This window comes from Phascolarctos cinereus, unplaced genomic scaffold, assembly GCF_003287225.1.
Source record: "Phascolarctos cinereus isolate Bilbo 61053 unplaced genomic scaffold, phaCin_HiC Scaffold_1;HRSCAF=81, whole genome shotgun sequence".
NCBI classification, from domain to species: Eukaryota; Metazoa; Chordata; class Mammalia; order Diprotodontia; family Phascolarctidae; genus Phascolarctos; species Phascolarctos cinereus.
Window position 1 is genome coordinate 57451006 of NW_027555514.1, and position 17846 is coordinate 57468851.

Below are 17846 nucleotides of genomic sequence, written 5' to 3' on the forward strand. Positions count from 1 at the left end.
CATTATTGTTCTCATAAATGAAAGGTTATAGCAGTCAAAAATTACATGAAGTGGTCATATGCTGTGCCACAGTAAATAATGTGGAAAGGCTTATGGTTGACAGCTAGAGTGATGGTAATGGAAGAGGTGGGTGAGTATTAAGGGAAAAGAGGAAAGACTTTTTTCTCCTATTTGCCTCCTCCCACCTTCAGTTTGAGAATGTTAATTAGATCATAAATCATGAATGAAAGTAGGGGCATTTCAAGTGGGTGTGTTGAATTGCATTTTTAATCCTTTACCTACTTAGCATCAAGGCAGGATGGTGCAATGGATAGAGTAGGATCCTATGAACTGGAGTTGGAAGGGACCTCAGAGGTCTGACACCTTTATTTTACAGATGAAGAAACTGAAGCCCAGAAAGTTTAAGTGACTGGCTCAAGGTCACACATAGTAGAAGGCAGAACTAGGTGGTGAGATCAGGTGCTGCAATCCAAAATTAACATGCCTTCTCCTATAACACACTGAGCTTGGTCCAAATAACTTGGGTTCAAATCTTGTCCTGACACTCTGTGACTCTGAGCAAGTCAATTAACCATTCTGTGCTTCCGGCATCTCCTCAAGAGGGAATTTCCACATTGGGATGTCTATATGCTGATGAATCACACATCCCTAGTGTGATCTGATGCTTCCCTGTCCAAAAACAACATCAGGAGAATGCAGTAGCTATAGACAAATTAGCCCATGATATCTTTGTGGAATAGATGAGAAGATATGGGTGTGATCACAATAACGAAGGTGTATTTGAAAAGGGGCCTAAAGTGTCAACCTAGAGGCAGTACTCTACTGAATTGTCCCCAGTGTCTGTCCTTGGCCCTCTGTAGTTCAGTAATGATTTGATAAAGCTATAGAAAATGCCCTTATCAAATTTGCATATTATTCAGATCTGGGAAGGATATCTAACTCACTGGATGATAGACCCAGGTTCCAAAAGCATTTTTTAACATACTGGACCAAGTCTAGTAAGATGGGTTTTTGAGGGATTTGAACAGTCCAGACAAATTGTTTCTTTTGTAGAGAAATCTCAGTGAGCTAATTGTCTTTAATAGTGCATATTCTAAACCATCCTATTATTTAAAATATTAGAGCATTCCCTAGTCAATGATTAAGTATCCTTCCCAAGATCACATAGACAGTATCTACAAGGGGAAGGAATTAAACCAGGTCCTCCTGATTTAGAAATCGACTCTTTATTTATCAAGCCATATGATTTATAAAGGATAAATGTACACTAAGTCTTACATTTGAGTTCATAATCGTCCTCAGAAATCTAGAATAAGGGTGGCTATCTAGATAAAAGTTATGATGAAAAGAGACTTGGAGGTCTCAGAGGACAGTAATTTCAGTCAGTCTATTAGCAAGTGTTTATTAAGCATCTACTACGTAAACTATATTCTGTGATGTATTCTTGGGATAAAAGCACAAAGAATGAAATAATTGTTCCTCACAAGGAGCTTCCATTTTAACACGGGAGATGACAAGTATACATTTTACATACATACCTACATACACATGTATGTTACATATAGCATACATTTAAAGTTAATAAATGTATATATATACATATATTGGGTGGCGAGAGGGAAGAAAAAAGAAAGTTACATGATATCTTTATTATATATTTAAAAGGAAGGCAAGTAGTATATGGTAGTTTGTAGTTTTATATACAATCATCTTTTTCATGTGAAAATGCTTGCTTTATTTCACAATTTCGGAATAAAATAAATAACATTTAAAATGTATACATATCATGTATATAGTTTTTGAAATATATATGCATTCGTGTGTGTGTGTGTGTGTGTGTATGTAGGCTTAGTATTGTTTTAGGGCTTAATATTTCAAACCTGAACTAAATCTTTTGAGATTTCTTGTCCAAAATAGTTCAACACAATACAGAGCAGTTTTGGAGGGAGGGCACCAGTAAATGAGAAGAATAAGGAAAAATAAGGAAATCATGAAAAATATGATATTTGAATTGAGTCTTAAAGGAGGAGAATGACTGAATTCCAAGCATATGCAATGGCTGCTGTAAGTGCATAGAGATGCGAGATGGAGTATTATGTATGTGGAATATGCTGAAGGCCAGCCTAGTTGGATCACTGTATTTTTCCATCCTACTTTGGGATAGATTTAATGCTTAGGAAGTTGTTTTGGTTTGCTGATTGTCCCATTCCCCACACCCCACCACTGACATCAGCCTCAATTTTCCTCTTTGCCCCTTCTACCCTCTGCTCCTGGTTCTGCCATCTGGGTTTCAAACAGAACAATGTGAATCCCTCCTCTACATGACAGTTCCATGAATTTGAGTATTGGTGGCTGCTGTCATTGTCCTATAAGTCTTCTTTCCTCCAGGCTAAACAGCCTTAGTTCCTTTAAACTCTCCTTCTGTGACATGGACTCAAGCCCTTCACTGTGCTGGTTGCCATCCTCTGGACATTCTTCAGCTTGTTAATGTCTGACAAGGATAGACAACAGTGGAGCCAACACCACTTTACTCTTGGAAGTTATATCTGTTAATGCAGCCCAAGATGGCATTGACTTTCTTGGCCATCTCATCACACTTCTGATTCCTCTGGACTGTGTCATTCACTAAACCCCTCAAATCTTTTTCAGACAAATTGCTATCTAATTATGCTTCCCTCATATTGTGTTTGGGAAGTTGAATTGTTGTAACCAAGTATAAGGTCACCATTAGTTCTTTTTATTAACTTTCTAAAATGCCATAAGTTTGGCCATTCTTTCATTTTGCCTTGTGTTTCTCTTGACTTTCTTCCCCTTGGCTATTATTGCAATATTCTGGCATTGAGGATGTAGAGACTTGAGGTGTGATGAGATCAAACCCCTTCTAAATCTCTCTTTCAGAGTGACGATAACAGGTATGAATTACATATGTGAATTAGAACAACTTCAATCAGATTTATGTAGTAGCTTCAGAAAGCCCCATCAATTCGTGTCTGTTTCTCATATTTCTTACCTCTTCATCTGGTGTGAACAAAGGAATAAATAGGATTCTTAGTTTTCAAATTCTTTTTGTCTAGGAGAGAATTGATAACTTTCTTTTGAAGAGGAATTTTATATTAAAAAAAAATCAGCCACCTTCTTGATTTATTATGGAAGCCTCATTTTATTTTGGTCATTGTTGACATTGCCAAATAAGGGTGGAGTCAGGTCCTGTGTTCAGGAGTCCCTTTTTCATTTCTCCCAGTTTTATGTATTGGGTCTTGTGAAAATGTTTGTGCAGAAATTATGTTGACAAAGACGACTACACAGATCTAGATTCAAAACAATATTCAGTGCTGAGAATTGTTTAAGAACCAACTACCAGCTGACATATTACCAAATTGCTGTCAGGGCTGGGACCCTGTGTCTTTTCTTTCAACACTTCTGTACAAACATCTGTGTTACTTAAGAAATTAGATTTAACATCAGGGATGTAAAAGAACAGGCCAGGCATGGTAGAGTACAAATTGAACATCACTGCCCCACCTAAACCAGTTCTCAGTGTATCATTTGTGGAACAGAACAATACCTTAGTGTAATATGACAGCATTGTACGATGGAGCCCAAACTGGGGAGTTGTTAGTGAAAAACAAATCACGTGCCTCAAGAGTATGAATGAGTTAAAGATTCCTACATTCGCCAGAGTAAGGTGCATACCTGGTTTCATTAGATCTTAGGACTAGAAGACTCCTTATAGACCATCTGATTCAACTCCTCATCTTTAAGATGAGGAAATTGAGGAGTGACTTATCCAAGGTTACACAGGTCTTAAATGACAAAGCAAAGATTTGAACCACCATCCCTGATTCAGAATCCAGCATGCTTTCCAGAATACCACACACTTGTTACGTATTGCTCTCGGTCTTCAGTACACTTCATCAGTTTCACTTAATGCACACAGAGGAGGGCAACAAGTTTTCATAGGCATTGAAATTCAGTTTCTTAAGAACGGTTTTCCTTTTCCACTGAGATGATGGCTGTCTCTGGCATGACAGCAAAGTGAAACTGTGATGGTATTTTAAGAAAATACTGAAATAGCATATTTGCCTTAAATCCAGGAAGAATATTAGGCTAGAGAGTCATTCCATGTAACTGTGGGAAAACACACTGTATATGATGAGAGTCTGGCCTATAAATACTAATTACTTATGAGTAATGAACTCTTCATTTTCATTCACTAGGGAAGATTACATAATACATGAATTGCTTGGGGAAGGAATGTTCCACTTAAGCTATAACTGGTCATTCCTGTTCAACTGTTTAAATGAAAGGAGAAATGTCTTGCTGATCAACCTTGATTTTATTCATTCTCTGATAATAGACAAAGTGCCTCCAGCAAGAGCTTAGGTTAAAATCAGAAGCAAAAAGCTTTCACTCTGTAGCTGTCCATAAATGCTGATTTCAAACTGGATTGTCTGCACTTAGCTAAGTGCTGGTTTAAAAAAAGTTTGCCTTACTTTAAGGCACTTTGGGGAAAGATGGTAGTTTATTCATATACATCTTGGTTGGTTTAATATTGAACAATTATCTTTTTCTTAGGTGTTACATTTAAAAAAATAATTGAAGTAGAAGTTATAAATGTCCATATGGCCTTTTGTTTAACATTATAGACTAGGATGGCCATATGTGATAAACAGTATGTTACCATATCCCTGTTGGTCAACCACCATCTTTATCTAGATTTATCTCAGTGCTTTAGAAAAAGAGTATGGCACACCAACTGAGTGGTATCAGTTAGTTGACACCAACTTCTTAGATTTAGGAAATAATATTAAGGGGGAAAAGGACATGATAATTTTTTTCTGCTAAATTTTTTCTCTAATAATGACAAAAGTGAAAAATACATACAAGAAAAAATATGGGTGATGGACAATAAAGGGAAAACATGAAACAATTCAATAAGTATTTGTCACCTGACTAATGTGTTCAGGTATCACCACCTCTGGTGATAGAGGAAAAAAAAGAAAGAAAGCCATACCTGTCCTCAATGAGCATACTTTTAAAAAAATTTAGATGGCATTTCATTTTTCCAATTACATACGAAGATAATTTTAATATTCATTTTTATACGATTTTGAGTTCCAAATTTCTCTCCCTCCATCCTATCCCTCCCTTTCCCCTAAGACATAAGCACTGTGATTCAGGTTATATACATGCAATCATTCAAATCATATTTCTATATTAGTCATGTTGCAAAAGAAGAAACAGAACAAAAGGAAAAAAAAGCTATGAAAAAAATAAAGTGAAAATAGCATGCTTCGCTCTGCTTTCAGACTCCATAGTTCATTTCACTTTGCATCAGTTCATGTAAGTCTCACCAGGTTTTTCTGAAATCCACAAAGCATGTGTTTTATTACACCCTACAGCATCCTTCTACCTGATCTTATTGCCTCTAGTTTTTCTCCTCTTCAGATCCATACTTTCCCACGACTACCCTTCTTACACACAGATTTGTTATGAACATTTGTCATTTCATTGTTCATCACTCTTTTATCCTTTTGTCTTTAGGACAAAGCTAAACATTTTTTTAAATTTCTCGTAGTACAACTCAGATTGTAAAGGCTGACAGGGAATCATACATTTTTCTCTACTATTTAGAAGCAAAATAGGGGGTCTGGTGAAGTAGATAGCAGAGACATTCAGCCTAGGCAAAGTCCTTGGGAATGATGAAAGGGAGAAAAGTCATTGACTATCTCTGGGATAATTGATTCTTCTTGATCTAAAGGCAAAACTTTTCCTGAACCCCCATATGTGCCTTCAAGTGAACACTATATAGCTGAAATAATGGCTCCTAGCAAGGGCCAGATCACACTGATACTTTCCTGAGTGTAGGAGCTGAAGCTTGAATGTTGCCTGCACTTTGGGGATCCGTATCTTCTAATACATAAGAGAGAGTTAAGCTTTTCATTTGGAAGATTTAGCAACCACTTTGGGATGTGTGTGGTAACTTTCTCTCTTTGAATCCTTCCATTGAAAAGACTGAAAGTCATGCTATTTGGTTCCTTGATTTTAAGGACATTGTTACATCCTAATTTCTTCATTACTTTAGCAATCCCTTTCTACTTATAACGCTAGATTAAAGTGGAGAAGCTAAAAAAAAGAGGGAGATCTGTCATTTCCCCCATATTCCTGAACATCTCTATAGAAATAGAAATCGAAGTTTGCTGCAGCAGCCCTGACCATCTCAGCAAATCCTCTAGAGAAGTGACAGTTTCCAATGGAAAGCTGTGAGAGGACAAACAGTGATGGCCATAGTGCATAGAAAGCAACCTCTTCCCTCCTCCTTTTTCCCCCACTCTCCAATCACAGTTACTTAACAGGATTCTGGAAGCTTTTTCTCCAGGGCATTCTTGCCACATTCTGATACTTTCACATTTTTCTTGCTTTTCTAATAGGCACGTCACATCTCTTAAAGCCCTCGTGGTTACTGTGATTTCAGCCAGACAGAGGCCGTTTCTAAACACGAGGCTCAGTGTTCACTCCGAGCCTTCCCTGTCTTTCCCTTTGCTGACTTCCCTGAAGCTCAGAGAAGGAGTCACTAAACTCATCCAAATCTAACAGTTTACTTTCTTTGGCTTTGAAGGTTTCTGAGTTCTTTAGGTTGATTAAGACCCAAGGAATTGAGGGGGCACTTCCTGAATGGCATTAGGCACAGAGATCACAATCTCCCTTTGCCAGGAAAGTGCTAGCGTGTGAGAGAATAATGGTGTATGGAAAAGTGAATATTACAGCTTGGCGACTCAAGAAGAAAAGATGAATCACAAAACCAATTGTGTTCATGTTTCAAAACTACCTGGGGGAAATCCTCTGAAAATGAAGGGGGTAGGTATATCAGGGAAGTTATGGTCAAGGAGACATACCATAATAGAACGTTAATGAATCACTTTTAAAATTCAATAAATAAAAGAGTGAATATAGGTTTGAAATGTGACCATCTGTCTGTCAGGGTGTTGAAGTTCCACTCTTAAAAGTTACGATTCATATCTGGCAGTAGAGGCGACGTATATTTCTAAAAAAAAAATGTGATATAAAAACAAAAGTCATCAATTCAAACTATTTTTAATGTGGCATATGCTGTCATATGCAGTCATCACTTTGCTTTTGCTAAAGTGTTTTTCTCTTTTTCTTTTGCGTCTTTGCTACTGGGGAAGACTCTCTTTGTTGGGGAGACTTGTATTTAGAAATGGATTTGATGTAAAAACAAAAGACATCTACAAAAAAATAAAATAAGTGTTTTATGGGCATAAAAGAAGATCGGGATCTAAAGGCCCTGAATTACTGCCTTCAAGGCTGCTTAGGGCAGATAGGAGTACTTAGATGCAGAATCAGAAAAATTCTATTGAGATAGCCTTTATTTGAAGACTTAGACAACAGTGTTTCACTGAGAATATCTTCAGGGATTTTAGTAAAAACACAGTAGCGTCCTTGAAAATGCAGCCTGAGAAAGTAGTCTCTTTGACCTCCAAAAGGACCTGCCCTGAAAATTCTCCAACAGTCAAACCTATTCTGCATTTATGATATAATTTATCCATTGCCAGATTCCATAATGCTTGACTCCAAAAATAGGAGTTAGAAACTGTCTTATAAAAACATAGAGATTTTTTCAATTTTTTGTACTACTGCTACAATGAGTACTACTTAAAGATAAATAATTTCAAATTCTATACACTCTTGTTAAAAGCACCCTATGCATTCTGATAAAGCATCTCTCCCTGCTCTAATCTGTTTTCCAAAGGCCACTGTGGAAGAAGTGGCAAGAGTCATAATAGCATCTAAGGATAAGAAGGTTGATGTGGTGATGGTGTAAAACAAAGATTGAGGTGAGAAAGACTAGAGGCAAGAAGACCAGGTAGAAGGAGATTGTATGAGTTCAGTGGAACACGTGCTCATTGAAGGCAGACATGGCTGCCAAAGTGAGGTTCCTAAAATGCCACCTTCCTACTCCATAAACTCCAATGACTCCCTATTGTTTGATACTTAGGATCCGATTTAAACTCCTCCGCTTTGCTTTCGTTGTTGCTTCGTCATTTTCAGTAGTATCCAACTCATCTTGACCCCATTTGGGGTTTTCTTAACAAAGATACTGGAGTGATTTGCCATTTCTTTCTCCAGCTCATTTTAAAGATGAGGACACTGAGACAAACCGGATTACGTGACTTGCTCAGGGTCACACAGCTAATAAGTGTCTGAAGCCGGATTTGAATTCAGGGTCTTCTCGATTTTAGCCTTGTTCTCTGTCTACTGTGGCACCTAGATGCCCATACGGTCAAGCCATTTTGGTCTCTTAAATGATGATCCATTCCCCATCTCTTTATCTTAGCAAATGTCTGCACTGTTCTGCTTTTTATCTGTGGCTCTCAGAATCCCTGGCTGTCTTTAATACTCATCTCAAGTTCTATGTTATTGAGGAGGCCTTTAACTGTCGCTATACCTACTAGAGCCTTTCCCTTTAAAGATACCATCCACCTACTCTATAGTAGAGTAGCGATTTCAAGGAAAGCACTCTAACTTTTTCTTTTGTTCCCAAAACGTAGTGCAATACCTGGCATGTAGCGGTCACCAATAAATGCTTCCTGAGTGCTTCATCTAAGTTGTTTGCCCTCCTTGGAATTAAAACACATTGAAACACATTGCCCTACTTGAAGGCAAGGACTGGTTTTTGTTTTTTGTTTTCTGTTTTGCTTTTTCTTTGTATCCCCAGCATTGAACACAAAGCCTGACATGTAGTCCAACATTTAGTACACACTTGATGAATGCTAGCTGTTTGATTAATTTTACATATTTATGTGATACTTTCTATTTGGGAGGAAAGAGAATATGTCTGTCTTCTTTTTGTACTTGACCTTGCATTTCCAAATAAAACTTGTTTCAAAAATATCAAGAGCTTTGGGGTCACATTGATGAGGGGTGTGTGTGTGTGTGTGTGTGTGTGTGTGTGTGTGTGTGTGTGTGTGTGTGTGTGTGTGTATGTGTGTGTGTGTGTGTACATACGTGTTTGTGCATTTTTTTTACATGTGTCGACAGTTGGTCAAGACTTTTGGGAGTTCCATATTTTTATATCATTTATTATATCAACTGGTTTTTTTTCTGAGACTCTAACCAGGGTCAAGGAACCTGTGGCCTCAAGGTCATAGGTGGCCTTTTAGGTCTTTGGGTGCAGCCTTTTGACTGAGTCCAAATTTTACAGAATGAATCCTTTTATTAAGGGGATTTGTTCTGTGAAGTTTAGATTTAATCAAAGAGCTGCTCTTGAGGACCTAGAGGGCCACACGTGGCCTTGAGGCTGCAGGTTCCCTACTCCTGCTCTATGTCATGACTCCAAACTACTTCTTAAGCTTTATTTCATAGGGCTAGCATTCACTCACTCTGCCTTTTAATCCAAACATACTTCTCTCCTTCTCTGACCTCTTGTCCCCATGCCTTTGTTCTTTTCACTTTCAAAGACTGAAATGAACTCATGGTTCATTCACTGTCTCCAACTCATGATTTTCATCTCTCCCTTCCTCCAAGGCCTAATTCAGGGATTACTTTTTTCCATGAAAAATCACCATATTTTTTCTTACAATTGAAAGTAATCTCTTCTACCTCACTTTACTTTTCTCATAGTATTTTACCCCTACCTCTCCTTTACACTTACTTCATCTCCCTTGTATCATAGTTATTTATGGGCATACCTCTTCTTATAAGATTGGCATGTTCTTGAAAGAAGGCCTTGCGTCATATCTATCTTGTTATACTCATCATGCAGTAATGCAGAATAAATACTTAATAAATGCCTGTTGCATTTATTATTAAGTTCAAGTTGATTAAATCAAAATCAAGTTATTTAAATGATTATAAAATTTAATTAAAAGACAATTTGATAGCTCATTTTATTTATCAGAGTGGGGATATATCATACGCCTGAGCTATGTGATATTGCCAGAAATATTAGTGCTCTCCCCCCCCCAGCCCAATTCTTACAGTTTCATGACCCAGTTCAGTTCTACTCTCCTAATACCATCTACTGAGGTAATCATAATTTATATTGCATCAGCACTTGAAACTTCTCAACCTTTTAAAACTTAAAGAATGAATGTCTTCTCTCTGACTTATAATATTCTCTCCTTTCATTTCTCAATAACCTGTCCTTCATCCTCATTGTGATCCTTTATCACTCCCAACTCTCTGAACCCATCTTAGTTGTTTGAGTCTTATTTGTCTTCTCACACTGTCTATAACTATTTCAACAAAATGTCTCTTCCATCCTTGAATTCCATATCCCATTGATATTACTTTGTTCTACTGTTCTTTTTCCTATTATTCCCATTTTCTGGATCATTCCTACTGTTTACCTTCTCTACTTCTTCCAGAGGCCAAACAATGCGGGATAAACTCTCCAAACCTTAATAATGGGATATTTGGCAATCACTGATATTTGGCAGTCCTTTCAGTAACTTCTAATCATCTCCCTTTAGCAAGTGTTTCAGATCTTCTGTACTCACTCTTGAAGTATTCAGTTCTTCCTCTTCTTGCTTATTCTACATATACATACACAAATATATGTACTATACATATGAATACATATGCATATATTAACATAAATGTATATGTACTATAATGTATGTGTATGTGTATGTCTCTTCCACATATTTCAAAGCCCTGGAAACAGATAGATGTCAATAAAATGGAGCATTTTAGTAATGCTGCAGGTAGTGAAGAATAAGAGGAAAAATATATGGCAGGAATCTCTTTGAAGTAAACAAATATAGAAAAGACAAATGCCTTCTCCTCGGGTCAGTGGTCCAAAGTGGTTCAGTGTCAGGCTCTGGTGAGTATGGGGAATTTTAATTATCACATTATAAATGTACTTCAAACATTTTTTTTTTAATCATGTGTCAGGGATAATTTCCTAACAGAGGAATCAAGTAGGAGAGACAGAGAGAACCATTTGGATTTGGTTGTTACTTCAAGGGAGGAATTAGTCATGGATCTAATGGTAAATGGTGAGTATGTGGTAGATAAGAATCTGGTGGATATAGTGACAAGATTTAAAAAAAAATAACACTTGTTACATTTTTGCCAGTAAGCTCTAATTTTCAATTTGTGCTAATTTGCATTGACAGCAGGAATGCTTGAATGAATCTGTTTCCCTACAGCCTTACCAGCTTAGATTGTTTTTATTTATGTTTGCCAATTTTGTAGGACTGAGATAGCACCTCACAGTTTTAAATTGCATTCTTTAATTTCTAGCTGGTACAGTGGATAAGAATGCAAGACTTGAATTATAATCCTACCTCAGGTATTTACTAGCTGTGCGACCCTGAGTGAAGTACTTAATCTCTCTGTGACTCAGTTTCCTCATCTGTAAATAAGGTTAATGATAATAATGACACTTATTTCACGGGATTTTTTGAGGATAAAATGATATAGTATATCTAAAACAATTTACAAACCTTAAAATGGTAACAATTATTATGAATAACAAAAACTATTCATAATAATTATAATTATTAATGAGTCTGAATACTTTTTAAAGTGCTTGCATACAATTGGTGTTTATTCTTTAGTGAATTTCTTGTTCATATCCTTTGGTCATTCATATATTTTTAATTATGTATATGTATTTATATATACACGCACACACATATGTATATATACATGTATGTATGTCTGTTTGTGTATATCTATGTTATTTATCTGTATGTATATGCCCTTATAAATGTGTCTCAATTCCTTGTAAATTTTAAATGTTACATTCTCATCTGTCGTTCACTCAGAATTTTTCCTCAATCTCTTATTTTTAATTTTAGTTCTAATTTTTCATTATAAATTTTAAAAACATAATCCATTTCCTAAGTCTTAATAGCAATAAGTTTTTTCTTGTTGTTCAATGGAAAAGAATTTATGTCTCTTCAAGAATTTTTATAAGGACAGTTTTCCTTTTTTTTTTTTCAATTTAACCAATGGAAAACCTAAAATTTATTATAATCTGTGGAGTGAGGTATCAATATTTTGTTTTCCAGTTTTCCCTTCAGCATTATTGGAATAGTGGTTTTCTTCCATTTTTTATATTGTCATTATATTTGGCATGTACAAACTAGTTGGTTTTCTAGAATTATAATAGTATCATTAGCCTCACATTTAATTAAACTAGGGAAAGAGGTGTTAGTTTGATACATATTTTAGGAGATCAGCAGTTATCCCTGAATTTGGAGTTGCAAGACTTGTGCATTGAATTTGAATCTCGGCTTTGCCCATTATGTAGCATTTATGTGGGCAGATCACAATGGGCCTCAATTTCATCCTCTCAAAATTGAGAGGATTGGATGAGATGACTCCCAAGCAGCCTTTCACCTCCAAATCTACAATCCTTAGTATATCAGTAAAGAAAGGAAGAGGGGAAGGGTGCTAGATATGTACTCAAATACATTGGTTTGTATAAACAGCTACAAATCAGAGAAGTACAAAAGAGAAACCATATTGGAAAAAGATAAGAAAGCAATCAAGCCTTGGAAGTATACAGAGAATCAAGCAAATAGGAGAGTCATAAAAAACTAGAAATCCAGGCAAATCATTTGAACAACATCTCTCAAAATGTATTGCCACGTAGAAAAAAATGGAATCCAGAAGGTATAAGTCAAACTAATAAATTTGATTTGGCAAAAATCTCTTTATGGAACCATTTTCAGATTTTGAGAGCAATAGAGGACCTAAGAGATTACATGAGATAACCTTTTTATTTTACACATGAGAAAACAGAGGCATAGAGATTATGATTTTACCAATATTATGGAGCCATTTAGTTAGTTACAGAGTCAAGTTTGGAATTCAGGTCCCCTTTCTCCCAGCCTGGTAATTTTGTCATTACTGATATTTCTCATTCATATAGCTAAGATGAAGAATTAATCATTGCATCATTCACAAACTCTTGAGATGATTCCCATTTAAGTATATCAACAAAAGTGTTAGCAGTTATGGTTATATGGCTGTGGTTAAAAGGAAAACAGGGAAATGGAAATTATCCGTGTGTGTGTGTGTGTGTGTGTGTGTGTGTGTGTGCGCGCGCGCACAAGTGCATGTGTTACAAAAACAGAGAGGTTGCATTCAAACAAGAGATTCAGAAGACATAAATGCTACCAGAATAATTTTGAGAAATCAAAACAAATGGAAAATTCTCTTGAAATTCTGCCACTTTGGTGGGGAAAAATAAAGGTTTTAGTTTAGGTCTTTCTCAAGAATTCTACAAACTTTCAAAATAAATGATTGTATTTTCTCCTTTATAATCCAGCCCAGATTCTATTTTGTTCTTAGAATTTCCATTCTAAATCAGAGCATTTACAACTAAAAAGGGCTTCTGTATCTTTTACTGTTTTCTAATTACATTCTAGGTAACATCTAACTCTTATTTATTTGAGACAGTTATGAAAATGTGGTGATTTATGTTCCTAATTGATCTCTGCCTCCAATATTTCCCTTCTCCAAAACTGATACTCCTAAAGTGCAGATCTGACCATACTCCTCTGCTCACAAAGCTTCAATGGCTCTCTGTTTTGCTGAGATAAAATAGAAATGAACCTATCTGACATTTAAAGCCACTCCAGAGTGTAGGTCCAACCGATATTTACCACTGATTTCACATTACTTCCCCTCATGCCCTCACATTCCAGCAAAACCATCCCACTAGCTACACCCCACATATGACATTCCATCTCTCACCTCTGGAGCTTTGCCCAGTAGTACCTTTTGCCTAGAATGCCCTTCTGCATAGTGTAAACCTTGTAGAATCCCTTGCTTCCTTCATAGCATAAATTAGGTGCAACTGTCGAGCAGAATCATTTCCTACAGTCCTCAGTAAATGCTCTCTCCTCACACTTGCATTTATTTTGTATGTATTTACATAAATACATGTCATTCACCCTACCCTGTAGGAAAATGTGACTTCCTTGAAGGAGATGAATGTTTTTTATTGATTTGAATTATTATTCTTGTGTTATATCCAATTCCATGCATTTGTTGGGCTTGAATATTGGGGAAATTTTACTTAAGTTAATTCTGCATACATGGCAACGGTTTAAAGCATAATTCAGTGAGCATTTGTATTAGTCTAGGTTAACTATCCATTAAGTTTCTGTGTTTTCAGATTCAGCATCATTTTGTTAGCACATAGTATAAGGCCTGCTTAACTGTACATTTTCCCTCTTAGCTTTGTAATAATATCATTCATTCAAGTCAGCATATGGTTACTTATATTTTTCTTAGACGTGAAATTGTAAGTGATCAGTAACACTTTTTAGAGACTATGATTTCTCTTCAAGAATAAAATCCATTATAACCAATGAAATATAATTTTTTATAAAATAAAATTTTATCAATGCATTTTGTTTTAACATTGTCTAAATTTTCCCCATACCCTTTCTTCTCCCTCCTCCCAGAGAGCCTATGTAACAAAGAAGTTTTTTTTAAAGAAAGAAAACAGAAAAAAATCAGCAAAAGTATAAATACATTTGAAAAAACTGAAAATATATTCATTGTTGCCCGTCTGTTAACTTTTCAAATCTTCAGAGCAATGGAAAGAAGTGTCTTTTCCAATCTCCTCTTAGAAGCAACGCTTGTTCTTTGTAATTTTGCAGCATTGCTCTTTGAATATTTTGGGCTTGTTTTCTCCATTCCCGTTATTGGAGGCATTGTATGTGCTCTTTTCTTTGCTCCACTTAGTTCATTCTGCATTATTTCCTCTAATTTTCTCCATCATTCTCAGTATTCATCATATTCACATTTTTTTTTCTTTTTGATGAGGTAATTGGGGTTAAGTGATTTAACCAGGGTCACACAGCTAGTAAGTGTCATGTGTCTGAGGTTGGATTTGAACTCAGATTCTCCTGACTCCAAGGCCAGAGCTCTATCCACTGTGCCACCCAGCTGTCTCTTAAACTCATACTTTCCTAAAGCATAGAAATGTTCAGTTACATTCAGGTGCCGGCATTTGGTTTATCCATTTCACAATTGATGCCTATCTCTATTTCCAGTTTTTTGTTACCACAAAATGTGCTATTATGAATATTTTGATGTGACAGGTTAACTTCTTTTCTTTCTTATTTTTTCCCTAAGAATAAAAAGTCACTTTGGGTTTTGATCAAAAGAACCCAAGAACTCAAAAGACTTTCCTTTCACAGGAAATATGGATTCTATAATTTTATACAAGTCATTATAGATGCAAATATCACCCAGGGAATATCTACATTGGTTACCTATCCCTACATTCTATTTAAACTCTCTCTCTCTCTCTTTTCCTTTCTTCCTCTCTGTCTCCTCCTTTCCTCCTGCAGAATTTGTTTTTTTTTTAAATTAACACAAGAGTTTAAAATGAAAGATTTTAAAAGAAATACTTTTCAGATTTCTCCTTGGTGGTCCCAAATATTAAGACCTTCCCCTGGTAATTACTTGGTGAATAGGCAATCTGTTACTGTTTTTTTCTCTTTCTGTTGCAAGTTTTCAGCATCAATTTTCTTACCCCTATGGTTAATTGTAAAATGAAATGTTCTTCAACAGAGAGGAAATTCATCCTTTCATTGTTTCTATGGTGGTTTAGACTTAGGGTAGAAGTACATTCAGTATTTCTCACACTTTTAATAAAAAATGCCTTGAGATTTTGTGAGCTTGTGTCATTATCCAGATTCTTTTAATTTTGTACAGAATTAACTGTACAAATTCAAGTAAGTGTAAGTGATGCCTCTGATCTGTTACCAGTGCTTAGTCCCATGATTCCATCCATGATTTCCTGACTGAGGTTTAGACCATAATGCAGCCATGTGTTCTCATCCTGTGTGATTTTTGTCAAGCCTTTCTGTGGATCCTCAATAAAATTGCTTCCCAGGCTTTCGGAAGACTTAATGAGGTTTTGTGGTCTAGTTATATTCTCACTTTCACTTGGTCTTTACTTACGATCAATAAGAGCTTTTTCAAATAGCTACCAGGGTTTGAGAGCAGTTGTTGTAGGATAGTTGGTTTTCCCCCCTATGACAAATCAACCTAAGACATTGACCTCATAAGGAATAGGCTCTCAGGAATTGAGAAATGCATATCATGCAGAAAATCTTTAACTGATAAAACTCTAAGAGAAGTCAGCAATGGCAAATAGGCGAAAATAGAAGTTTTGGTGTTTGATATGCTTTGGGGTCCAGGTGACCCCAGAGAAATTGGGTTAGAGCTTGAATGGAAGCACGAGGTATAGGAGAATAAGTAGCCTTTAGACTAGAAAACATGTTTGCATGCAAAGAGGAGGCTACTTAAGGGCCACACTTGAGGACCTAGAGGGCCACATGTGGCCTGGAGGCCAAGGGTTCCCCACCCTTGCTTTGGCTCATAATTGAATCATTTACAAAGGAAGGGGTTAGGGGGAAAAAAGGCCTCTGAGGCCCTAACCTGCTTTGAATCTGTCTAGGATACTGTTTCAGCAGCTTATTTGTAGACAATAAGAGAAACAGATATAGTGAAATCTCTGTCCAACTCAATTGTGAATAAAATGCTTTGGAATATCATCTTTTTCAATTATGACTATTCTGCTTTCTGTTTTCCAAAGAGAAGTCACAAGCCTGTAGGTCACATATATATATATATATACACACACACACACACACACACACACACACACACACACACACACACATACATATATATACACACATACAATAATTCAATAATTCAATAAAGTACCTACTATGTGCCAGGCATTGAGCTATACCCTGGGGATAATATTAAGAAAAAGAAAGACACTTCCTGCTCTCAAGATACTTATAATCTAATGGAGGTAGGGATACTACACATAAAAGGAGGCAGGAAGGGGAAGGGGAAACAGCGGTGATACTGGAGGCACCTTTTTCTGTGAAACTGAAACCAGACAGAGCAGCAGATGCAAAATGGAGTGAGCTGAGAGGCCATGAAGGATGGCTTTTGGAGGAATTTGGTACTCTGCCCTCCAACCCTCCAATGGGAGGGGAGAGGAGACTGAGGGAGGTTATCTAACAAGGCTTGATTTAAAATGATGAGTTTATCCTAGGTGGTGTATCTTGTTCCTAGGAGTTAAAACCAGGCAGTGCAGCAGATGCTTATAAAGCTCATTCTAGCCAATGTAGGAACACATCCTAAATTGAAATTCTCAAACTACTTTGAACTTGTGAAATTCTTAGCAATCTCAAATATTAACTGAGACTTATGGTAGCATTGTGAATGGAGAGCTCTCATCAGGTTCCCTTTTTCTTTATGTTTGGGAGCTTTATAGTTTTAGATCTGCTGGTCAGATGTTTCATTCATCAGCCTTCACTTCCTCAGAAACAAGTATTGAAACCTGGTTCATCCAAATACAAAGACATAATTGTTCTCTTTGTATCTGTTAACAGAGCTCTGTAGATTTCAAGGTATCCAAAAACAGAGCAGTCTCCTTTATTTCACATTCCACTATAGATTTCAAGAAGATGACCAGAAAAGAGGAAGCTAACGTGATTCAGGACAAAGAGATCTGGGTGTGTAATCAGAAGACCCGGGTTTGATTTCCAACTCTGCCACTGATAATGAGTGATCACTGGCAAGTCACATAATCTCTGTGTTCCTCAGTTTCCTCATTTATAAAATGACAGAGGTTGGATGAGATAACCTTTTAATGTCCTTTCAAGCTGTGATTCTAGGGAACTCAAATGTCTAAAATAACCTGAAGATAAAGTGGTAATTAGTGACTTGAGCTGCCCTATTCCTATAGTTTCTACCTATTCTCTGAGGTTTTTTTTTTATATGTCCTTCATTGTTGTTTGACCTTCTTATGTTTTTAGCATCCA

At 36.4% G+C, this 17846-nt stretch overlaps 1 protein-coding gene across 1 annotated transcript in view; it reads left to right on the forward strand.

The window, feature by feature from the left end:
- The window catches only part of PLXDC2 (plexin domain containing 2), a 495943-nt gene that overhangs the window by 52339 nt on the left and 425758 nt on the right, over positions 1–17846 (forward strand).